Below are 26,066 nucleotides of genomic sequence, written 5' to 3' on the forward strand. Positions count from 1 at the left end.
TGGGCTCTATCTAAAACCGAAATGACCTTAAGTGTTACTGGAAAATCAGGTTCGGTAGGTCTTAAGTTAGATCCTATGTTGACAGCATAATTTGACTAAAGTAGCTAAATTACACTGTAAGAGATTTATACGGATGTCAGGTAACACTCATGACTTAACACCTAATGATCATTCACTGTGAAGTGAAGAGGACTTATAAAGAGACTTTTTGTTATACCATATGTGTAAGACTGTTAAAAGAAAGAAATGAATATGTGCCTAATTTTGTCTTATGTAATGTACATACTGTTGAAAATCTGTTTTTGTATTGCTTTACTGAGAAATTCTGATACAAATAAAAGATTAAACAAAAAAAAAAAAATAAATAAATACAAAGTTGCCTGTAAAATAAATATAAATCTTAAGATAGCTACAATGTAACTATTAGTTATATTGTAGCTAGCTTAGGGTTTATTTTATCGGTAAGTATTTCGTTTTAAATAGGATTAATTTATTTAATTATGCTAAATTAATTTTGTTTAATTTAAATTATATTTAAGTTAGGGGTGGGTTAGACTTAGGGTTAATACATTTATTATAGTAGCGGCGACGTTGGGGTCGGAAGATTAGGGGTTAATAAATTAGGTAGGTGTCGGCGACGTTGGGGGGGGCAGATTTGGGTTTAATAAGATTTAACTAGTGTTTGCGAGGCGGGAGTGTGGCGGTTTAGGGGTTAATACATTTATTAAAGTGGCGGCGATGTCCGGTCGGCAGATTAGGGGTTAATAATTGTAGGTAGGTGGCGGCGACATTGGGGGCGGCAGATTAGGGGTTAATAAATATAATGTAGGTGTCGGCGATGTTAGGGGCAGTAGATTAGGGGTTCATAGGGATAATGTAGGTGGCGGCGATGTCCGGAGCAGCAGATTAGGGTTAATAAATGTAATATAGTTGCGGCGACGTTGGGGGCAGCAGATTAGGGGTTAATAAATATAATGTAGGTGTCGGCGATGTTAGGGGCAGTAGATTAGGGGTTCATAGGGATAATGTAGGTGGCGGCGGTGTCCGGAGCAGCAGATTAGGGGTTAATAATATAATGTAGGTGTCGGCGATGTTGGGGGCAGTAGATTAGGGGTTCATAGGGATAATGTAGGTGGCGGCGGTGTCCGGAGCAGCAGATTAGGGGTTAATAATATAATGTATGTGTCAGCGATAGCGGGGGCGGCAGATTAGGGGTTAATAAGTGTAAGATTAGGGGTGTTTAGACTCGGGGTTCATGTTAGGGTGTTAGGTGCAGACATAGATTTATTTTCCCCATAGGAAACAATGGGGCTGCGTTAGAAGCTGGACGCTGCTTTTTTGCAGGTGTTAGGTTTTTTTCAGCCAGCTCAGCTCCATTGTTTCCTATGGGGAAATCGTGCACGAGCACGTTTAGCAAGCTTACCACTACCGTAAGCAACGCTGGTATTGAGATGAGATGTGGAACAAAAGGCTCGTTAACCCTGCAAGCCTTACAAACAAAAACTCGTAATCTCGCCGTTAGTTTTATAATACTCTTTAGGTTAGTTGTCACTATGTTTTCTAGCTTTTCTATTGGGTCAGCTTTGAGGGTGTGTATTATGCTGTTTATTGTGGTTTCCATGATAACCACTTGGCGGTTTTCTGAATCAGGGGGTGGGGCTTTTGTTTCATTGGTTGTTTGTCTCTATAAATGAATGTATTTCACTGTGTTTCCTTGTCTGAGGAAGGGGATATGGTCCCTGAAACATCACAAATAAAGGCACGTATTTTAAAAGTCCAGCGAGTGCAAGCCATTTGTTCATATTTATTTACGTTTTTGCACCCTGGCAAGCTGAACTAGTTGTGCGAGTGCTCTCCAGCTGCTCATATTTATATATATATATATATATATATATATATATATATATATATATATATATATATATATATATATATACACACACACACTAACAAGCCACTTTATTAGATACACCTTGTTAGTACCGGGTTGGACCCCCTTTTGCCTTCAGAACTGCCTTAATTCTTTGTGGCATAGATTCAACAAGGTGTTGGAAACATTCCTCAGACACTTTAGTCCATATTGACATGATAGCATCACGCAGTTGCTGCAGAATTGTCGGCTGCACATCCATGATGTGAATCTCCCGTTCTACCACATCCCAAAGGTGATCTATTGGATTAAGATCTGGTGACTGTGGAGGCCACTGGAGTACAGTGAACTCATTGTCATGTTCAAGAAACCAGTTTGAGATTATTTGAGTTTTTGACATGGTGCATTATCTTGCTGGAAGATGGGTACACTGTAGTCATAAAGGGATGGACATGGTCATCAACTATACTCAGGTAGGCCGTGGTGTTTAAACGATGCTCAATTGGTACTAAGGGGCCCAAAGTGTGCCAAAAAAATATCCCCCACAACATTACACCACCACCAGCCTGAACCATTGATACAAGGCAGGATGCTTTCATGTTGTTTGCGCCAAATTCTGACCCTACCATCTGAATGTTGTTGCTGAAATTGAAACTCATCAGACAAAGGCAACATTTTTCTAATTTTCTATTGTATAATTTTGATGAGCCTGTGTGAATTGTAGCCTCAGTTTCCTGTTCTTAGCTGACAGGAGTGCCACCCGGTGTGGTCTTCTGCTGCTGTAGCCCAAATGCTTCAAGGTTTTACGTGTTGTGCATTCAGAGAGGGTATTCTGCATACCTTGGTTGTAACAAGTGGTTATTTGAGTTACTGTTGCCTTTCTATCATCTCAAACCAGTCTGCCCATTCTCCTCTGACCTCTGGCATCAACAAGGCATTTTCGTCCACACAACTGAAGCTCATTGGATATTTTCATTTTTTCGGACCATTCTCTGTAAACCCTAGAGATGGTTGTGCATAAAAATCCCAGTAGATCAGCAGTTTTTGAAATACTCAGACCAGCCCGTCTGGCCCCAACAACCATGCCACATTCAAAGTCACTTAAATCCCTTTCTTCTCCATTCTGATGCTCAGTTTGATCTTCAGCAAGTCGTCTTCACCACGTCTAGATGCCTAAATGCATTATGCATTAAGTTGCTGCCATGTGATTGGCTGATTAGCAATTTGTGTTACTGAGCAATTAAACAGGTGTACCTAATAAAGTGGCCGGTGAGTGTATATACACACACACAGTGGCATAGTTTCAGAGTTTATACATATAACTTAATGTTGTATTGCGATTGTCTATTTGGTTTACCCTTTTAGAAAACAGCATGAAACATAGTAACTTACGGCTAGATTTAGAGTTTTGTCAGTAAGGACCCGCGTATCTAACGCTGGCTTTTTTCTGGCCGCACCTTTAAAATAACTCTGGTATTGAGAGTCCACAGAATGGCTGCATTAGGCTCCAAAAAAGGAGCGTAGAGCATATTTAACGCAACTTCAACTCTCGATACCAGAGTTGCTTACGGACGCGGCCAGCCTCAAAAACGTGCTCGTGCACGATTCCCCCATAGGAAACAATGGGGCTGTTTGAGCTGAAAAAAAACCTAACACCTGCAAAAAAGCCGCGTTCAGCTCCTAACGCAGCCCCATTGTTTGCTATGGGGAAACACTTCCTACGTCTGCACCTAACACTCTAACATGTACCCCGAGTCTAAACACCCCTAACCTTACACTTATTAACCCCTAATCTGCCGCCCCCGCTATCGCTGACCACTGCATATTATTATTAACCCCTAATCTGCCGCTCCGTACACCGCCGCTACTTACATTATCCCTATGTACCCCTAATCTGCTGCCCCTAACACCGCCGACCCCTATATTAATTAACCCCTAATCTGCCCCCCACAACGTCGCCTCCACCTGCCTACACTTATTAACCCCTAATCTGCCGAGCGGACCGCACCGCTATTATTATAAAGTTATTAACCCCTAATCCGCCTCACTAACCCTATAATAAATAGTATTAACCCCTAATCTGCCCTCCCTAACAGGATTCTATCAGCCAATTGGAATTAAGGTAGGAATATTCTGATTGGCTGATGGAGTCAGCCAATCAGAATCAAGTTCAATCCGATTGGCTGATCCAATCAGCCAATCAGATTGAGCTCGCATTCTATTGGCTGATCGGAACAGCCAATAGAATGCAAGCTCAATCTGATTGGCTGATTGGATCAGCCAATCGGATTGAAATTGATTCTGATTGGCTGATTCCATCAGCCAATCAGAATATTCTTTCCTTAATTCCGATTGGCTGATAGAATCCTATCAGCCAATCGGAATTCGAGGGACGCCATCTTGGATGACGTCATTTAAAGGAACCATCATTCGTCGTTCAGTCGTTGGCTAGGATGGATGTTCCGCGTCGGAGGTCTTCAGGATGCTGCCGCTCCGCTCCGGATGGATGACGATAGAAGATTCCGCTTGGATGAAGACTTCAATCGGATGGAAGACCTCTTCTGCCCCCGCTTGGATGAAGACTTCTACCGGATGGAGGACCTCTTCTTGCTCCGCTTGGATGAAGAATTTGGCTCGGCTGGGTGAAGACGACTCAAGGTAAGGAGATCTTCAGGGGCTTAGTGTTAGGTTTATTTAAGGGGGGTTTGGGTTAGATTAGGGGTATGTGGGTGATGGGTTGTAATGTTGGGAGGGGGTATTGTATGGTTTTTTTTACAGGCAAAAGAGCTGAACTTCTTGGGGCATGCCCCGCAAAGGGCCCTGTTCAGGGCTGGTAAGGTAAAAGAGCTTTGAACTTTAGTAATTTAGAATAGGGTAGGGCATTTTTTTATTTTGGGGGGCTTTGTTATTTTATTAGGGGGCTTAGAGTAGGTGTAATTAGTTTAAAATTGTTGTAATATATTTCTAATGTTTGTAAATATTTTTTTATTTTTTGTAACTTAGTTCTTTTTTATTTTTTGTACTTTAGTTAGTTTATTTCATTGTATTTATTTGTAGGAATTGTATTTAATTTATTTATTGATAGTGTAGTGTTAGGTTTAATTGTAACTTAGGTTAGGATTTATTTTACAGGTAAATTTGTAATTATTTTAACTATTTTAGCTATTAAATAGTTCTTAACTATTTAATAGCTATTGTACCTGGTTAAAATAAATACAAAGTTACCTGTAAAATAAATATTAATCCTAAAATAGCTATAATATCATTATAATTTATATTGTAGCTATATTAGGATTTATTTTACAGGTAAGTATTTAGCTTTAAATAGGAATAATTTATTTAAGAAGAGTTAATTAATTTAGTTAGATTAAAATTATATTTAATTTAGGGGGGTGTTAGTGTTAGGGTTAGACTTAGCTTTAGGGGTTAATACATTTATTAGAATAGCGGTGAGCTCCAGTCGGCAGATTAGGGGTTAATGTTTGAAGTTAGGTGTCGGCGATGTTAGGGAGGGCAGATTAGGGGTTAATACTATTTATTATAGGGTTAGTGAGGCGGATTAGGGGTTAATAACTTTATAATAATAGCGGTGCGGTCCGGTCGGCAGATTAGGGGTTAATAAGTGTAGGCAGGTGGAGGCGACATTGAGGGGGGCAGATTAGGGGTTAATAAATATAATATAGGGGTCGGCGGTGTTAGGGGCAGCAGATTAGGGGTACATAGCTATAATGTAGGTGGCGGCTCTTTGCGGTCGGCAGATTAGGGGTTAATTATTGTAGGTAGCTGGCGGCGACATTGTGGGGGGCAGGTTAGGGGTTAATAAATATAATACAGGGGTCGGCGGTGTTAGGGGCAGCAGATTAGGGGTACATAAGTATAACGTAGGTGGCGGTCGGCAGATTAGGGGTTAAAAAAATGTAATCGAGTGTCGGCGATGTGGGGGGGGCCTCGGTTTAGGGGTACATAGGTAGTTTATGGGTGTTAGTGTACTTTAGAGCACAGTAGTTAAGAGCTTTATAAACCGGCGTTAGCCCAGAAAGCTCTTAACTACTGACTTTTTTCTGCGGCTGGAGTTTTGTCGTTTTCTAACGCTCACTTCAGCCACGACTCTAAATACCGGAGTTAGAAAGATCCCATTGAAAAGATAGGATACGCAATTGACGTAAGGGGATCTGTGGTATGGAAAAGTCGTGGCTGAAAAGTGAGCGTTAGACCCTTTTTTGACTGACTCCAAATACCGGCGGTAGCCTAAAACCAGCGTTAGGAGCCTCTAACACTGGTTTTCACGGCTACCGACAAACTCCAAATCTAGGCCATAGTAAATGAGGTTGACAAAAAGACTGAAGTTCTTCAAGTTCAACCTATACAAATCTAATATACAGGTAGCCCTCACTTTACGCCGGGGTTAGGTTCCAGAAGGAATGGTTGTAAATCGAAATATTTGTAAATTGAAACCCATTTTATAATGTAAGTCAATGGGAAGTGAGGGAGTTAGATTCCAGGGCCCTCTCAAAATTGCCATAAGTAACACCTAATACATTATTTTTAAAGCTTTGAAATGAAGACTAAACAGCGTTATAAACCTAATTAAATAATCACACAACAGACTGTATCATCAAACTAAGTTTAATGAACAAAAACATTTTTTTACTTGAATTTTTCTGCAAACAGTTCTCTGCATTGTTAGCAAGTTAGATAATATTGGGTCTGCACCTATTCTATGCATTTCAATCTGGACTGATTAATAGGCAGTTAGGCACCCTCACCTCAAGCAGCTGGACAGGAAGATAATAGGAAAGTGGTTGCTAGATCTTGTTGCTCGATAGCTATGGTGTGTTCTGTGTACACAGATTAATTTCAGTCTGCTAAGTTGCATAACTTTGCTGCAACACAAGCGGACAGCTCCACCTACTGGCTATTTTAATTAGTGCACTGCTTTTTAATGCTTTTCAATAGCAGTCACATGACTGAAAAAAAGGTTGTTATTCTGAAACGGTGCAAATTGAACCTGCGTAAACCAAGGGCCATCTGTACTTACAAAAAAGAGTTGTAACTCTGGCGCTTGGTTGAATAGCCTCTAGCTCCTTGTTGGAGGGGTACCTAGCACACCCTCAGAAGACTATGTAAGAAAAAGGAAGTACAAGGAGCGCCTAAACTAAGGCAGAGGTGAATTTAATATTAATAAAACTTGTGTAACAAGAATTCTTATGATTTAGTGTAAATCTCTAAAATCAAGGCGGCTTTTTGGAGCAATGTAATTACAAACGAGGTATTAGCTCGTATGTAGCAATTGTATTACAAAACAGATCTATGATTCAAACTATATTGATGATGGATATAGCCAATAATAACAATAATAAAAAACATTAAAAATAACATTAAAAATACAGTATAAAATAACATGGATCCATGTGACCTATGAGCTCATATTAGTTGCAACATTTGTAGTTAAACAACTAGAACAAGAAACAGGTAAATAATAAGACCAATAGGGTCATGCCTAAGTGGTGTGCGTACTAATCAAAACTTAAAATGAGGAGAGGAAAATATGAAAAAATAATAATAAAAAATAAATAATAAAAAAATGAATAAATGAATAAATAATAAAATCGCAAAAATTAAGTCTCAAATGTGATCACAACTGAGTGTGTTCCACAGTGATGAAAAAAGTCAGTGATGAAAAAAATCAAATCGCAACTGAGTGTGATCCACAGTGATAAAAAATCCACAGTGATAAATAATCCAAATAAGTGTTTCAAATAATACAAATGTTCAAGATAAAGTGTGTCAAACTTAAAAATATGTGAAAGTGTCAATCGGTGTCCAGAATGACGAAAAAAATGACGAAAACATTATCAAAGTAATATTCCTAATGTGTCTTAGTGCTAAATAAATTTTACCCAGGTGGTACAATACTGGAGTGATCTGTTAATCTCCTTCTAGTTGTCGTGTGATAAAGAAAACTAACCTGGAAAAACAGAGAACAACAATAGTACAACACTGCTAAAAAGCAATAAAAGTATTAGAAATAGGCTTACCATATACTGTCAATGCGTTTCGGCCCTATATTGAGCCTTTATGAAGGTTTATCTACATTTTTTTTTATCATAAAAAAATAAAGATCTCTTTATTTTGGGGCCGATTGGGGCCCTTTTAGAATATTAACCAGATATCTAGTCTCTGGTTAATTTTCTAAGTGATAATTGCTACCAGTCACTTACTTCCAGTGAAGGGTAATTTTAATTTGCCGTCGTGTTTTTATAGGGGTCCATAATCATTCACGAGATTGTTTCAAAGTGCTTGCGCCCACATTATAGAGCTGGAACGGGCATTTGTGATTGTGAGTTCCATAATGTAGGCACAAGCACTTCAAAACACATTCTTGTGATTTGGTATGGATTTAGAGTGCATGGAGGTGCACGATTTACAGTTTAAACAATGTTAAAATCCATTAAAAAAAGGCATTAAAAATCCATTGCATAGAAACAATAAGTTGCCATTCTGTTTCCAGTCCATGCCTAAATGTAAATGGTGCTTTAAGAAACAATATATTTAAAGGGACAGACAAAATTAAACTTGCATGATTCAGATAGGACATGCAATTTTAAACAACTTTTTAACTTACTTTTCTCATCAAATGTGCTTTATTCTCTTGGTATTCTTTGTTGAAATCTAGGTAGGCTAGTACACTAATTTCTAAGCCCTTGAAGGCCACCTCATATCTCATAATTTTTTACAGTTTTTCACAATTAAACAGTGCTAGTTCAAATGTGCCATATAGATAACATTGTGCTCACTCCAGTGGAGTTATTTATGAGTCAGCACTGATTGGCTAAAATGCAAGTCTGTCAAAAGCACTGAGATAAGGAGGCAGTCTGCCGAGGCTTAGATACAAGGTAATCACAGAGGTAAAATATATGCAAAACTGGGGAATGAGTAATAAAGCTATTATCTATCTTTTAAAACAATAAAAATTCTGGAGTAGACTGTACCTTTAAATTTCGGAAAAAAGAATACTTGTCAAAGTTGAAAAGCAACCATACAACAATAGAAAAATGGTTCTAGTCTGCCTATCCTGACAACACAAAAGATGCATTCAGATGGTTTAGCAGTGCTGTGGCATTAAATTTATTACAATAGGTTCCTATGAATGTTAAAGGGACCCCTTTAATTTGTTCCCAATGATCCACTTTACCTGCTAGAGTGTATTATATTGTTTACAAGTATTCCCATTAACCTTATATTGGCATTTGAAATTGTTTATTTAACCTGTGGTATCCCCACCCATCCTGAAATGTTTGGTCTCAAGGCCAATCTGTCTAAACACAGCCAGCAGAAGAAATTACACTCCGAGTGGGTTATAGAAGAGATAAGGTAATAAAATGTTAATTTTCCATTGTTCTCTCCAAGTATTGGTGATTGGTTTATGGACAGATATAAGATAAAGAAGCAGGAATATTTACACAATGTGATAAAGTAATGAGATCTGATTATACCTAGAAGCTCAACCCATTTTATTAGGTTGTGGCTTCCAAACACAAAATCAGCTAATTCATTTACACAAATAAGCCTTAAAAAAGCAAATCTCATACATTTTATACTCTGCAGCTGGTGAAAAAAGTAATTGGAAACACATTAAAGGGACAGTAAAGAAAAAAAAATATTTCATGATTTAAATAGGGCATGTACTTTTAAACAACTTTCCAATTTACTTTTATTACTAATTTTGCTTTGTTCTCTTGGTATTCTTAGTTGAAAGCTAAATCCAAGAGGTTCATATGCTAATTTGTTAGACCTTGAAGACTGCCTCTAATCTGAAAGCATTTTGACAGTTTTCACCACTAGAGGGCGTTAGTTCATGTGTTTCATATAGATAACATTGAGCTCAGGCACGTGCAGCAATGATTGGCTAAAAATGCAAGTCTGTCAAAAGAACTGAAATAAGGGGGCAGTTTGCAGAGGCACAGATACAAGGTAATTACAGAGGTAAAAAGTATATTATTATAACTGTGTTAGTTATGCAAAATTGAGGAATGGGTAATAAAGGGATTATCTACATTTGTAAACAACAAAAATTCTGGTGTTTACTGTCCCTTTAAGGGAAAACAATTTTATAGTATACTGTCCCTTTAAGGTTGTAATCTCATTTAATCCTTTAACTACCTAACTATTTCACCCCTGTTTTGTAGCTTTTACAAGCTGCTCACATTTAGACCCTACTCTAGGTCATTTTTAAGTGGTGAAAAACACATTGTTACTATTGAGGGGTTTGAGGGGTTTGAAGCCCTCTTCGTTTTCCCGGTACTTCTACATTTAACCACCAATTAGCAAGCACTACCCAGGTGCTGAACCAAAAATGGGCCGGCTTCTAAGCTTACATTCCTGCTTTTTCAAATAAAGATAGCCAGAGAATGAAGAAAAATTGATAAAAGGAAAAAATAAAAAAATTGCTTAAAATTGCATGCTCTATCTGAATCATGAAAGAAAAAAATTGGGTTTTGTGTACCCTTAACCCCTTAATGACCACAGCACTTTTCCATTTTCTGTCCGTTTGGGACCAAGGCTATTTTTACATTTTTGCGGTGTTTGTGTTTAGCTGTAATTTTCCTCTTACTCATTTACTGTACCCACACATATTATATACCGTTTTTCTCGCCATTAAATGGACTTTCAAAATATACCATTATTTTCATCATATCTTATAATTTACTATAAAAAATATTATAAAATATGAGGAAAAAATGGAAAAAAACACACTTTTTCTAACTTTGACCCCCAAAATCTGTTACACATCTACAACCACCAAAAAACACCCATGCTAAATAGTTTCTAAATTTTGTCCTGAGTTTAGAAATACCCAATGTTTACATGTTCTTTGCTTTTTTTGCAAGTTATAGGGCCATAAATACAAGTAGCACTTTGCCATTTCCAAACCACTTTTTTTCAAAATTAGCGCTAGTTACATTGGGACACTAATATCTTTCAGGAATCTCTGAATATCCATTGACATGTATATATTTTTTTTTAGAAGACATCCCAAAGTATTGATCTAGGCCCATTTTGGTATATTTCATGCCACCATTTCACCGCCAAATGCGATCAAATAAAAAAAAAATTTTACTTTTTCACAAATTTTTTCACAAACTTTAGGTTTCTCACTGAAATTATTTACAAACAACTCATGAAATTATGGAATAAATGGTTGTAAATGCTTCTCTGGGATCCCCTTTGTTCATAAATAGAAGACATATATGGCTTTGGCTTTGCTTTTTGGTAATTAGAAGGCTGCTAAATGCCACTGCGCACCACACGTGTATTATGCCCAGCAGTGAAGTGTAGTAGACAACCCCAAGTATTGATCTAGGCCCATTTTGGTATATTTCATGCCACCATTTCACCGCCAAAAGCAATCAAATAAAAAAAAATTGTTCACTTTTTCAAACTTTAGGTTTTTCACTAAAATTATTTACAAACAGCTTGTGCAATTATGGCACAAATGGTTTTAAATGCTTCTCTGGGATCCCCTTTGTTCAGAAATAGCAGACATATATGGCTTTGGCGTTGCTTTTTGGTAATTATAAGGCCGCTAAATGCTGCTGCGCATCACATGTGTATTATGGCCAGCAGTGAAGGGGTTAATTAGGTAGTTTGTAGGGAGCTTGCAGGGTTAATTTTAGCTTTAGTGTAGAGATCAGACTCCCACCTGACACATCCCACCCCCTGATCCCTCCCAAACAGCACTCTTCCCTCCCCCACCCCACAATTGTCCCCGCCATCTTAAGTACTGGCAGAAAGTCTGCCAGTACTAAAATAAAAGGTATAAAAAAAAATAAAAAAAAAAATTTTTAAGCATATTTACATATGCTGCTATGTAGGGTCCCCCCTTAGCCCCCAACCTCCCTGATCCCCCCAAAATAGCTCCCTAACCCTCCCCCTCTGCCTTATTGGGGCCATCTTGGGTACTGGCAGCTGTCTGCCAGTACCCAGTTTGCAAATAAAAATGTTTTTTTTTTATTTTTTATTATTTGTTTCTGTAGTGTAGCTTCCCCCCCACAGTCCAATACCCCACCAGCCAAACCGATTACCAAAATAAACATATTAACCCCTTTGATCCCCACTTCTAACAAAAAAACTTTCTGTAGCGTAGTGGTTCCCACCCGCTCCCTCCCCGTGCACGCGCCCGCCCGGCCTCCCCGTGCACGTGCGCGCGTCCGTGCGCGTCCCCCCGGTCGTCCCCGCCCCCGATCCCGCCCCCCTCCGCATCACAAAGGCCATCGATGGCCGCCACCCACCTCCCACACCGGCTCCCACCCACCAACGAATGTAGCCGTTAATGTCCGGTGCAGAGAGGGCCACAGAGTGGCTCTCTCTGCACCGGATGGCTACAAATGGTTATTGCAGGATGCCTCGATATTGAGGCATCACTGCAATAACCGGAAAGCAGCTGGAAGCGAGCAGGATCGCTTCCAGCTGCTTTCCACACCGAGGACGTGCAGGGTACGTCCTCAGGCGTTAACTGCCTTTTTTTTGAGGACGTACCCTGCACGTCCTCGGTCATTAAGGGGTTAAATATAAAATATAAAAAAATACAAATAGTCATTAAAAATGATTATACATACTGTAAACAAATTCTAAATAATCCATAGAATATATATATATATATATATATATATATATATATATATACACGCTTGGGACACAGTATATCTGGTTCCGGAAGTTACGTCACTTCCGGTTCCAGTTACATTGAACCACACGTCTCTACTGACGTTCCTACATGCTAATGTTGGTCTACATTTTCATATATTCCTAATTTGGACAGGTAATCTATTTCAAACCACACTAACAAAGAAAAAATTAAATTTTGTGTTAACCAAACAACCATAGTGAGTCACATCAGTAACAACATTTATAGAATTAACAACAAATAAACAAGGAAGGCTCATGAAAGCTCATACCTGGTATACAGACAAACTGACTTCCACTCAATCTCTACATTGTGGATATCTAATTCCTGCAACTCGTGTCTGTTACCTATTTCTGCATTTACTACATTGCACATTATTACACGGTTGTACATATTACTCATGTACACATTTGTTTGTTTATAGCCAACACCTCCATTTCATCTTGTCAACTAGCATACTGGTTACTAGTTGCGACAGTATGAAAGCCTATGGTTACCCCATGTATCCAAGGCGTAATGACGTTACCATCCTGCAGGTCTCGGGCAGAGAAAAGGGTGGTGGTGTGAACCTATACCGATCCACAGCATCCCCTATGTACTCCCAAAACCACACATGTGCAGACCCCACCCACAGGCGGGAGGCATGATAAAGTGTTTTTGAAAGTTTAGAGTAATAAGTACAGTATTTAATATTCACAATTGTTAAAACACAAAGTGGTTGATATGTGTACTTCCGGGTGACACTGGGTGAACCGGAAATGATGCAATGTTGGCACCTTTTTTTTAACAGGAAGTAGGAGGTTACTGTGTATTGGTTTTCTTATTTAAGGTGGTGTGTTAATGTACACTCTATGATCTGAAGAAGAGGAGGTTTACTCCTCGAAACTTCAATAAATTTGACCCTTTTGAAGAAATCCTGTCTGTTTGCTGTCATTTGAGAAGCCTTTATATTTACACAGAACAGGCAGGTTGCTGGCCTCTGGAGGGCGGATTCATATTGAGAGTTAATATATATATATATATATATATATATATATATATATATAGAGAGAGAGAGTTTTTTTACAGTATGTATAATAATTTGTAATAATTATTATAATTTTTTTATTATAATATATAATATTTCAAGAATGCGATTTAAAATCGCTAATTCTTCATGTGAGCTAACCCACAACCACGTTAGACCTGTGTGCATGCGTGTGTTTTGGACTCAATACACGCAAGCATGCACACAGAGTTGTGGATGGGGTGTAATTTAGGACCCAGTGTCTTAACCCCTTAAGGACCAGCGACGTACCCTGTATGTCGCTGGCCTTTTTTTGGGACTTGTTTGTTTTATAGTGCGGTCTTGCCACCAGCATTGAGACTGCTCTATTCCACAAAGCCTGCCGGAGGGAGGGCATTAATAGCGTGTTCTTGCTAGACTTGTGGTATTATGCCCTGAAAAAAACCTTAAACGACCAGTGACATACAGGGTACATTGTGGTCATTAAGGGGTTAAGGAACTTATTTATTCTTTGGTTTTTTTTTAAAGGAAAAGCCTGCCATGCTATTTAAAGGGCCATAATAGTTGAAAGTGGCATCCATGAGAGCATGTAATTTTACAACTATCGATCGTGCTCTGCTGTGTGTTTAACCCCACAAAAGAGATTTCCCATTGGTTGGTCTGAGGTTCCTGTTGTGAAAACTGTTTTAATTGCTGATCTCTGGTTAGTTTTTCTCTCACACAAAGTGAAAATGTTATCTATTATGGGAACACGGTAGCGTTTTTATAGTTTAAGTTCAGAGCGGCTTTCCATTATAAATTTGATTTTCCAAATGCTCATCTCTTTGGACTGGAATGAGGAATCTGGCTGAAATTCCAGACTGGTAATAACTACAAAACTTGAACATTTCAAGTGAATTGCTTAAAGGGACATTATACACTAATTTTTTCTTTGCACAAATGTTTTGTAGATCTATTTATATAGCCCATAAAGTTTGTGTTTGTTTGTTTTTTAATGGATAGTTTTGCTTATTTTTAAATAACATTGCTCTGATTTTACGACTCCTAACCAAGCCCCAAAGTTTTAGGAGAATACCAAGGTATACCTACTCCAGCTTGCTTCTGTTTGTGTAAAAGGTCTTTTCATATGCAAAGGAAGGGGGAGGGGGGAGTGTCTGATATTTCCCACTTGCAGTGGGTGTTCCAGTATCCTTTTTAACAGAGCTAAACTGAAAGCTTCTAAGTAAGTTTTTAAACTGTTTTATACTGGATTTTAATATCAGTATCTGTGCATATTATTCTTTATAGTAGTGTCTATTACATGCAGTTATATGTAAATTGGTGAATACTGTCCCTTTAAGTAGTTTTTAAGATATTTGAGATTGAAAAAAAGGAAATTTATGCTTACCTGATAAATTGATTTCTTCTACGATACAACGAGTCCACTGATTCATCCTTACTTGTGGGATATTATCCTCCTGCTAACAGGAAGTGGCAAAGAGCACCACAGCAGAGCTGTATATATAGCTCCTCCCTTCTCTCCACCCCCAGTCATTCGACCGAAGGTATAGGAAGAGAAAAGAAAAGCTAAAAGGTGCAGAGGTGACTGAAGTTTTTGAATATAAAAATATAATCTGTCTAATATGACAGGGAGGGCCGTGGACTCGTCGTATCGTAGAAGAAATCAATTTATCAGGTAAGCATACATTTCCTTTTCTTCTACTAGATACGACGAGTCCACGGATTCATCCTTACTTGTGGGATACAATACCAAAGCTACAGGACAGGAATGAACGGGAGGGACAAGACAGATACCTAAACAGAAGGCACCACTGCTTGAAGAACTTTTCTCCCAAAAACAGCCTCAGAAGAAGCAAAAGTATCAAATTTGGAAAATTTGGAAAAAGTATGAAGGGAGGACCAAGTCGCAGCCTTACAAATCTGTTTAACAGAAGCATCGTTTTTAAAAGCCCATGTGGAAGCCACCGCTCTAGTAGAATGAGCTGTAATCTTTTCAGGAGGCCGCTGTCCAGCAGTCTCGTATGCCAAACGGATGATGCTTTTCAGCCAAAAAGAAAGAGAGGTAGCCGTAGCTTTTTGACCCCTACGCTTTCCAGAATAAACAACAAATAGAGAAGATGTTTGATGGAAATCCTTGGTCGCTTGTAAGTAAAACTTCAAGGCACGAACCACATCCAGATTATGTAACAGACGCTCCTTCTTAGAAGAAGGATTAGGACATAGAGAAGGAACAACAATTTCCTGATTAATATTCTTATTTGAAACAACCTTAGGAAGGAATCCAGGTTTAGTACGTAAAACCACCTTATCAGAATGGAATATAAGATAAGGCGAGTCGCATTGTAATGCAGAAAGCTCAGAAACTCTTCGAGCAGAAGAGATAGCAACTAAAAACAAAACTTTCCAAGATAAAAGCTTAATATCTATGGAATGCATAGGTTCAAACGGAACCCCTTGAAGAACATTTAGAACTAAATTCAAACTCCATGGCGGAGCAACAGGTTTAAACACAGGCTTGATTCTGACTAAAGCCTGACACAAAGACTGAACGTCTGGGACATCCGCCATACGCTTGTGTAGTAAAATTGACAAAGCAGAAATTTGTCCCTTTAAGGAACCAGCCGATAATCCCTTCTCCAATCCTTCTTGGAGAAAGGACAAAATCCTAGGAATCCTAACCCTACTCCATGAGTAGCCCTTAGATTCGCACCAATAAAGATATTTACGCCATATCTTATGGTAAATTTTTCTAGTGACAGGCTTCCGAGCCTGAATCAAGGTATCAATAACTGACTCAGAGAATCCCCGCTTAGATAAAATCAAGCGTTCAATCTCCAGGCAGTCAGCTGCAGAAAATTTAGATTTGGATGTTGGAACGGACCTTGAATGAGAAGGTCCCGTCTCAGTGGCAGTTTTCATGGGCAGAGATGACATTTCCACTAGATCTGCATACCAGTTCCTGCGTGGCCACGCAGGCACTATCAAGATTACCGAAGCCCTCTCCTGTTTGATTCTGGCAATCAGACGAGGCAGGAGAGGAAAGGGAGGAAACACATAAGCCAGGTTGAACGACCAAGGTACTGCTAGAGCATCTATTAGTACTGCTTGGGGATCCCTTGATCTGGATCCGTAACAAGGAAGTTTGGCATTCTGACGAGATGCCATCAGATCCAATTCCGGTGTGCCCCATTGACGAATCAATGTCGCAAACACCTCCGGATGGAGCTTCCACTCCCCCGGATGAAAAGTCTGATGACTTTGAAAATCCGCTTCCCAGTTCTCCACTCCTGGGATGTAGATTGCTGATAGATGGCAAGAGTGCGCCTCTGCCCATCGAATTATCTTGGAAACCTCTATCATTGCTATAGAATTCTTTGTTCCCCCTTGATGATTGATATATGCTACAGTCGTGATGTTGTCCGACTGGAACCTTATGAATTTCGCCAAAGCCAACTGAGGCCACGATTGAAGCGCATTGAATATTGCTCTCAGTTCTAGAATATTGATTGGTAGTAGTGACTCCTACTGAGTCCAAACACCCTGAGCCTTCAGTGAATTCCAAACTGCACCCCAGCCCAAGAGGCTGGCGTCCGTCGTCACTATGACCCATGCTGGTCTGCGGAAGCACATTCCCTGGGACAGATGATCCTGTGCCATACACCAAAGAAGAGAGTCTCTGGTCTCTAGATCCAGGTTTATCTGAGGAAATAAATCCACATAATCCCCATTCCACTGTCTGAGCATGCACAGCTGCAGTGGTCTGAGATGTAAGCGAGCAAACGGAACGATGTCCATTGCCGCTACCATTACTCCAATGACCTCCATACACTGCGCCACTGATGGCCAAGGAGTGGAACGAAGTGCCCAGCAAGTAGTTAATATCTTTGACTTTCTGACCTCCGTCAGAAATATTTTCATGTCTACCGAGTCTATCAGAGTTCCTAGGAATGGAACTAGTGAACTCTTTTGAATATTCACCTTCCACCCGTGAGTTCTTAGAAAAGCCAGCACGATGTCCGTGTGAGATTTAATTAGCTGGTAAGTTGACGCGTGAATCAAAATATCGTCCAGATAGGGTGCCACTGCTATGCCCCGCGGCCTTAGAACCGCCAGAAGGGAAACTAGCACCTTTGTGAAGATTCTGGGAGCTGTGGCCAACCCGAAAGGAAGGGCCACAAACTGGTAGTGTTTGTCCAGGAAGGCGAACCTGAGAAACTGGTGATGATCTCTGTGGATAGGAATGTGAAGATACGCATCCATATATTGACGCTCCTGGATCATTGGTAAAATAGTTTGAATAGTCTCCATCTTGAACGATAGGACTCTGAGAAATTTGTTTAAGCATTTGAGATCTAAAATCGGTCTGAAGGTTCCCTCTTTTTTGGGAACCACAAACAGATTTGAGTAAACCCCCTGCCCCTGTTCTAGTTTTGGAACTGGGCAGATTACACCCATGGTATATAGGTCTTTTACACAGCATAAGAACGCCTCTCTTTTTGTCTGGTCTACAGACAAACGTGAAAGATGAAATCTCCCTCTTGGGAGAAAATCCTTGAATTCTAGTCGATACCCCTGGGTCACGATTTCTAATGCCCAGGGGTCCTGAACGTCCCTTGCCCAAGCCTGAGCGAAGAGAGAAAGTCTGCCCCCTACTAGATCCAGTCCCGGATCGGGGGCTGCCCCTTCATGCTGTCTTGGTAGCAGCAGCAGGATTCTTGGCCTGTTTACCTTTATTCCAGGTCTGGTTAGGTCTCCAGACTGACTTGGATTGTGCAAAATTCCCCTCCTGCTTTGTGGCGGAGGAGGAAGTAGAGGGTCCACCTTTAAAGTTTCGAAAGGAACGAAAATGATTTTGTTTGGCACTCATTTTAACCGTCTTGTCCTGAGGAAGGGTATGACCTTTACCTCCAGTAATGTCGGAAATGATCTCTTTAAGTTCAGGCCCGAATAGGGTCTTACCTTTAAAAGGAATAGCTAAAAGCTTGGATTTTGATGACACATCAGCAGACCAAGACTTAAGCCATAACGCTCTACGTGCTAACATGGCAAAGCCTGCATTCTTTGCCTCTAATTTAGTCATTTGAAAAGCGGCATCTGTAATAAAAGAATTAGCTAGCTTGAGAGCCTTAATTCTATCCAAAATATCATCTAATGGGGTCTCAACCTTAAGAAACTCCTCTAGAGCCTCAAACCAAAAAGCTGCTGCAGTAGTTACTGGAACAATGCACGCTATAGGTTGTAGAAGAAACCCCTGATGAATAAACAATTTCTTTAGAAGACCCTCTAATTTTTTATCCATAGGATCTTTGAAAGCACAACTGTCCTCAATAGGTATAGTTGTACGCTTAGCCAGGGTAGAAATAGCTCCCTCCACCTTAGGGACCGTCTGCCAAGAATCCCGAATGGTGTCAGATATGGGAAACATTTTCTTAAAAGTAGGAGGGGGAGAGAACGGAATGCCTGGTCTATCCCATTCCTTAGTAACAATGTCCGAAATTCTTCTAGGGACTGGAAAAACATTAGTGTAAGTAGGGACCTCTAGATATTTATCCATTTTACACAATTTCTCTGGTGGGATGACAATAGGGTCACAATCATCCAGAGTCGCTAAAACCTCCCGGAGTAACAAGCGGAAGTGTTCAAGCTTAAACTTAAAGGCCGTCACATCTGAGTCTGTTTGAGGGAACATCTTTCCTGAGTCTGAAAGCTCTCCCTCAGACAGCAATTCCCCCACCCCCAAATCAGAACACTGTGAGGGTACATCGGAGATGGCCAATAAAGCATCAGAGGGCTCAGCATTTATTCTAATACCTGACCTGCTGCGCTTTCCCTGTAAACCTTTCAGTTTAGATAATACCTCTGTAAGGGTAGTAGATATAACTGCAACCATATCTTGCAGGGTGAAAGAATTAGACATGCTAGAAGTACTAGGTGTCGCTTGAGCGGGCGTTAAAAGTTGTGATACTTGGGGAGAATTGGATGGCATAACCTGATTCTCTTCTGACTGAGAATCATCCTGAGACATACTTTTATCACCTAAAATATGTTCTTTGCAATGTAAGGCCCTTTCAGTACATGAGGGACACATTTTAAGTGGGGGTTCCACAATGGCTTCTAAACACATAGAACATTGACTTTCCTCAATGTCAGACATGTTGAAACAGGCTAGTAATGACCACAAACAGGCTTGAAAACACTTTTAGTGAAAAAAAACAACAATCTGAAAAAAGGTACTGCGCCTTTAAGAGTAAAAAAGCGTACAATTTTTCCAAAACTGCTCTAAAATGTTATAATTATCACAATTTTAGTATATATGTGTCTTATCTTGCCATCTTAGATTGCACCACAAGTAAGGTATGTTTAACCCTTAATGGAAAAAAACGTTACCCAAAAAAAGTTATGAAATTAAACAATCAACCCCCTGCACCTCGCCACAGCTCTGCTGTGGCGCCTACCTGCCCTCAGGGGTCTGTTAATTCACTCTAACCCTTCAATTAGGCCAAATCTTTCAGTTTAGGCCCACCGGAGCTGGAGCTTGCTGCTTGCATGGGAAATTCAACTGCGCATCTGAGGCGCAAAATTAGGCCCCGCCCATCAACATTGATGTCTCACTGCCTAGTAAAAACCGCTGTAAAGTGGTCTAGAACCTAGCCATGTGGGTTTCCATATACCCAACTATCATAGAAAGCCATGTGATCCCTCCAGTGCCATCAAAAGTCAAAAACGTTTGCACACAAAAAACATTAAATTGCCCTCCAAACATAAAATCGTTTTGCACAAAAAACATTATGTTATCAGTGTCAACCATTTTTCAGCCCATAACATACAGGTCCTAGTAATACCCTTCTATCACATGTAGGATTACTGCTTACCCCTTCCCTTATGGGAATACTGTCAGCCAGTTCTGAAATAACACAGTCTCTCCAGAAAAAAATGACTGAACATACCTCAATGCTTGTAGCATGAAAAACGTTCCTCACACTGAAGCTTCTCAAGTACTCCTCAGCCATTCTGTGGGAACTACTCTGGATCTTAGTGACAACTGCTAAGATAATCATTCTCCAGGCAGAAATCTTCATCCATCTGCTGCCTGGGAAAAATTAGCACTAAAAGGTACTATTTAAAATAAAAAAGTCTTGCTTGAAGAAAATAAAAACTATCATTTTATCACCTCTTTCACTTTACCTCTTCCTATTACTTAGTATAGGCAAAGAGAATGACTGGGGGTGAAGAGAATGGAGGAGCTATATATACAGCTCTGCTGTGGTGCTCTTTGCCACTTCCTGTTAGCAGGAGATAATATCCCACAAGTAAGGATGAATCCGTGGACTCGTCGTATCTAGTAGAAGAAAACAAAATGTATGCTTACCTGATAAATTTATTTCTCTTGTGGTGTATCCAGTCCACGGGTTCATCCATTACTTGTGGGATATTCTCCTTCCCAACAGGAAGTTGCAAGAGGACACCCACAGCAGAGCTGTCTATATAGCTCCTCCCCTAACTGCCACCTACCAGTCATTCGACCGAAGACAAGCAAGAGAAAGGAGAAACTATAGGGTGCAGTGGTGACTGTAGTTTAAAAATAAAAAAACACCTGCCTTAAAATGACAGGGCGGGCCGTGGACTGGATACACCACAAGAGAAATAAATTTATCAGGTAAGCATAAATTTTGTTTTCTCTTGTAAGGTGTATCCAGTCCACAGATCATCCATTACTTGTGGGATACCAATACCAAAGCTATAGGACACGAATGAAGGGAGGGACAAGGCAGGTGCTTAAACGGAAGGCCTGTAAGACCTTTCTCCCAAAAATAGCCTCCGAAGAAGCAAAAGTATTGAATTTGTAGAATTTAGAAAAAGTATGAAGCGAAGACCAAGTCGCCGCCTTACAAATCTGTTCAACAGAAGCCTCATTCTTAAAAGCCCATGTGGAAGCTACCGCTCTAGTAGAATGAGCTGTAATTCTTTCAGGAGGCTGCTGGCCAGCAGTCTCATAAGCTAAGCGGATTATACTTCTTAGCCAAAAAGATAGAGAAGTTGCCGAAGGCTTTTGGCCTCTCCTCTGTCCAGAGTAGACAACAAACAATGCAGATGTTTGACGAAAATCTTTAGTAGCTTGTAAATAAAACTTTAAATTGCGAACCACGTCAAGATTGTGTAATAGACGTTCCTTCTTTGAAGTGACGGAACAACAATCTCCTGATTGATATTTTTATTAGATACCACCTTAGGCAGAAAACCAGGTTTGGTACGTAACACTACCTTATCTGCATGGAAAATGAGATAAGGGGAATCACATTGTAAAGCAGATAACTCCGAAACTCTTCGAGCCGAGGAGATAGCTACTAAAAACAGAACTTTCCAAGATAAGAGCTTAATATCTATGGAATGCAAAGGTTCAAACGGAACCCCTTGAAGAACTTTAAGAACTAAATTTAAACTCCAAGGCAGAGCAACAGGTTTAAACACAGGCTTGATTCTGACTAAAGCCTGACAAAACGCCTGCACGTCTGGAACCTCAGCCATACGTTTGTGCAAAGAATAGACAGAGCAGAAATCTGTCCTTTTAAGGAACTAGCTGACAAACCCTTCTCCAATCCTTCTTGGAGAAAAGATAATATCCTAGGAATCCTGACCTTACTCCATGAGTAACCCTTGGATTCACACCAATGAAGATATTTACACCATATCTTATGATAGATTTTCCTGGTGACAGGCTTTCGTGCCTGTATTAAGGTATCAATGACCGACTCGGAGAAACCACGCTTTGATAAAATCAAGCGTTCAATCTCCAAGCAGTCAGCCGCTGAGAAATTAGATTTGGATGGTTGAAAGGACCCTGAAGTAGAAGGTCCTGCCTCAGAGGCAGAGTCCATGGTGGAAAGGATGACATGTCCACCAGATCTGCATACCAAGTCCTGCGTGACCACGCAGGTGCTATCAAAATTACTGATGCTCTCTCCTGTTTGATCTTGGCAATCAGACAAGGGAGCAGAGGAAACGGTGGAAACACATAAGCCAGGTTGAAGGACCAAGGCACTGCTAGAGCATCTATCAGCGCTGCCTTGGGATCCCTGGACCTGGATCCGTAACAAGGAAGCTTGGCATTCTGGCGAGACGCCATGAGATCCAGTTCTGGTTTGCCCCAACGTTGAATCAACTGTGCAAACACCTCCGGATGGAGCTCCCACTACCCCGGATGAAAAGTCTGACGACTTAGAAAATCTGCCTCCCAGTTCTCTACTACTGGGATATGGATAGCTGATAGATGGCAAGAGTGAATCTCTGCCCATTGAATTATCTTTGAAACCTCCAACATTGCTAGGGAACTCCTTGTTCCCCCTTGATGGTTGATGTAAGCTAGTCGTGATGTTGTCCGACTGAAATCTGATGAACCTCACTGTCGCTAGCTGAGGCCAAGCCTGAAGAGCATTGAATATCGCTCTTAGTTCCAGAATGTTTATTGGAAGGAGTGCCAGCAAACGTTATCTTATTTTCAGTAATGTGAGAAAGTAATAAGAATATTACCTTTAACAGCAAGCATGATACTAGTCGTTATTAAATCACTGTAATCAGGCTTACCTTAAATAAATCCGGTATTAACAGCATTTTCTAGCATATTCATTTCTCTAGAAAAATTTAAACTGCACATACCTCGTAGCAGGAGACCCTGCACGCCATTCTCCCAGCTGAAGTTACCTCATCTCTTCAGTTATGTGTGAGAACAGCAATGGATCTTAGTTACAACCTTCTAAGATCATCAAAAACCACAGGCAGACTCTTCTTCAACTTTCTGCCTGAGGCTAAAACAGTACAACTCCGGTACCATTTGAAAATAATAAACTTTTGATTGAAGATAAACTACATAAATTCACCACATCTCTCTAGCTACTTCCTATCTTGTCGAGAGCTGCAAGAGAATGACTGGTAGGTGGCAGTTAGGGGAGGAGCTATATAGACAGCTCTGCTGTGGGTGATCCTCTTGCAGCTTCCTGTTGGGAAGGAGAATATCCCACAAGTAATGGATGATCCGTGGACTGGATACACCTTACAAGAGAAAATGTATTACTATGTATCTCAGATTACATTGTACAATATTGTTTATGACATAACCTATGATGTAATTAATGGTACCACCATATATAGAAATGTGTAGAAATGTCTGAATGTTCCTTTAGACAAAAAAAACATGTAGAGAGATATATTATTTTGTTGTTTGTATTGATATCATTGATTGTCTAAAATGTATTAACTGTAAGCTGAGAGGGCAAGGAGGGGCTATGTATGATAGATGTAAGAGGGTCAGGAGGATGCTCTGTGTTTAGGGGAAAGCAAGAAGGCGGTAAAGTGAGGCTAAGAAAAGTGAGCAAGGGATGTTGTATGAAGAAAAACAAGATGATGACAAAGAGGAGATGCGTCTGTGTGAGGAATTAGAGCAAGAAATTGAAAAGAAGGCATGCCTCTGAGTGGTTTCAGGGTAAGAAGACTACTGACGTGTATGATTAAGGGCCAACAGGTGCTGGTGTGCTGTAGATGTGTCAGATAGAAGAAGCAAAACAGAAGACAAGGCTGTGTGTGAGGGGAAAGGAAACATGATGGAGAATAAGGAGATGCTTGTGTGTGCAGATGAGAATATGGGCTAGGATGAAGGAAAATAGGTTTAAAAAGGGGAAAGAAAACACTGCGAGGGTTGGGTGGCAATGAGTGTGTTTTACTTTAAAAAATATATAATTTCTCTGATTTGGAAAAGCAGGTTATGTCACTATGTATGCCATTGATGATGTCATTGATGATTTAGAAAATATAATTTCTCTGATCTGTAGGATGATGTCATGGGTTATGTCACTAGTGATGCCATTGATCATATCATAGGCGATGTCACTAGTGATGTCATTGATGATGTAATCATTGTCCCGTGTGATTAATCAGTGATGTCATTGATGATGTCGTGCAAATCACCCATGGTGGTAACAGTGTAAGTTCAGAATTTCCATGCTTTTTAATCTTTGATTAAGAACTTAAAAGAATATGAAACCCAAAAATGTTCTTTTGTGATTCAGACAGAGCATACAATTTTTAAAAAGTTTCCAATAAAGTTCTATTATCAAATTTGCTTTGCTTCCATTATATTTTTTGTTGAAGAGATACCTAAGTAGGTGTCTGGAGCACTACATGGCAGGAAATATTGCTGCCATCTAGTGATCTTGCCAATGGATAACATTCTTGCAAAGCTGTTGCCGTATAGTGCTCCAGAAATGGGCTGACTCCTAAACTTATCTTCCTACTTTTCAACCAAAGATACCAAGATAAGAAAAAATGTTGATAATAAAAGTCAATTAGAAAGTTGTTTAAAATTACATGAGAGAGAGCGATGTGACTTTAAAAAAAAATATATTATTACTACCCACTGAGCTGAACAAAGAATGTGATTTTTAATATCAATGACATATATAAAGTAGTTAATTCATTAGAAAAATGAAAGATGTTGGTATTTTTCTATACATTGGGAACTGATATTTTGCATATGATTTGTCAATTATGTTTATTTTTATTTATTGCAAAATTACTGTAATTTTATTTTGTGCAAAGATGCAACTTTATATATGAATATCCCTGCAATTTACGTATTTAATAATGATGTTACCATTTCTGTCTCCGAATTCTGCTGTTTATATGACCCCATGATAAATCTGTTTTCTCTGCTTCCTTAATGTCAACCAATTAAACAATTAAGGATGTTGAGTGTAGTGATTAATGGAACACATTAATCATTGTGCATTGCAAAGCACTCTGTACTTCGCTTCCTCAATAAAAATAGGTGGTTTAAAATGTAGCTCTGCACATTTAGGAATATATTTTATGGCTTTCAGTTTCTTTTATTCAGGGAATACAACAGTAACCTGGATATTACAAAGCAAAAGGAACATCCAGATTTAATATATAATATATTTTATAATATAATTTATAACATGATATTGTTAACGTACAACATTTTACCAATTATGTAAATTAGTTTGCATAATTAAAACAAATCACAAAGAAACAAAAGTGGTAACTATTCCCAAAGAGAAATACTTTAAAGGGACAGTGTACTTTTATTTTTTTGTTCAAAAAGTTAAAATGACTCCTTTACTTACCATTCTCCAGCATTGCATAATCAACATTGTTATAATAATATTCTTTAAAACTTCTAAGATTACCTTTATCAAAGCCCCTGCAGCCTGTCCCTTAGCTCAGAGATTTTAGCAATCTTGCAATTTAACCAATCAGCGTTGGTTCTTGTGTATAAACATTATCATTATAATTCTCTACAGAAGTGAGTACAATGTTTCTAAGCCCCTTCAGAACCTTCTTATCTTAGTGCTTTTTAAATCTTGCACAACAGCCAGACAGTTCTAGTTCAAGTAGAGTGTCCCTTTAAAAGCCGACTGTCAAGATGACGTGCCACAGCTAAAAAAAATAATGAGCAAAATTTTGCCAAGTTTGGAAATCACTAACACCTA

This window comes from Bombina bombina, chromosome 7, assembly GCF_027579735.1.
Source record: "Bombina bombina isolate aBomBom1 chromosome 7, aBomBom1.pri, whole genome shotgun sequence".
Taxonomy (NCBI): domain Eukaryota; kingdom Metazoa; phylum Chordata; class Amphibia; order Anura; family Bombinatoridae; genus Bombina; species Bombina bombina.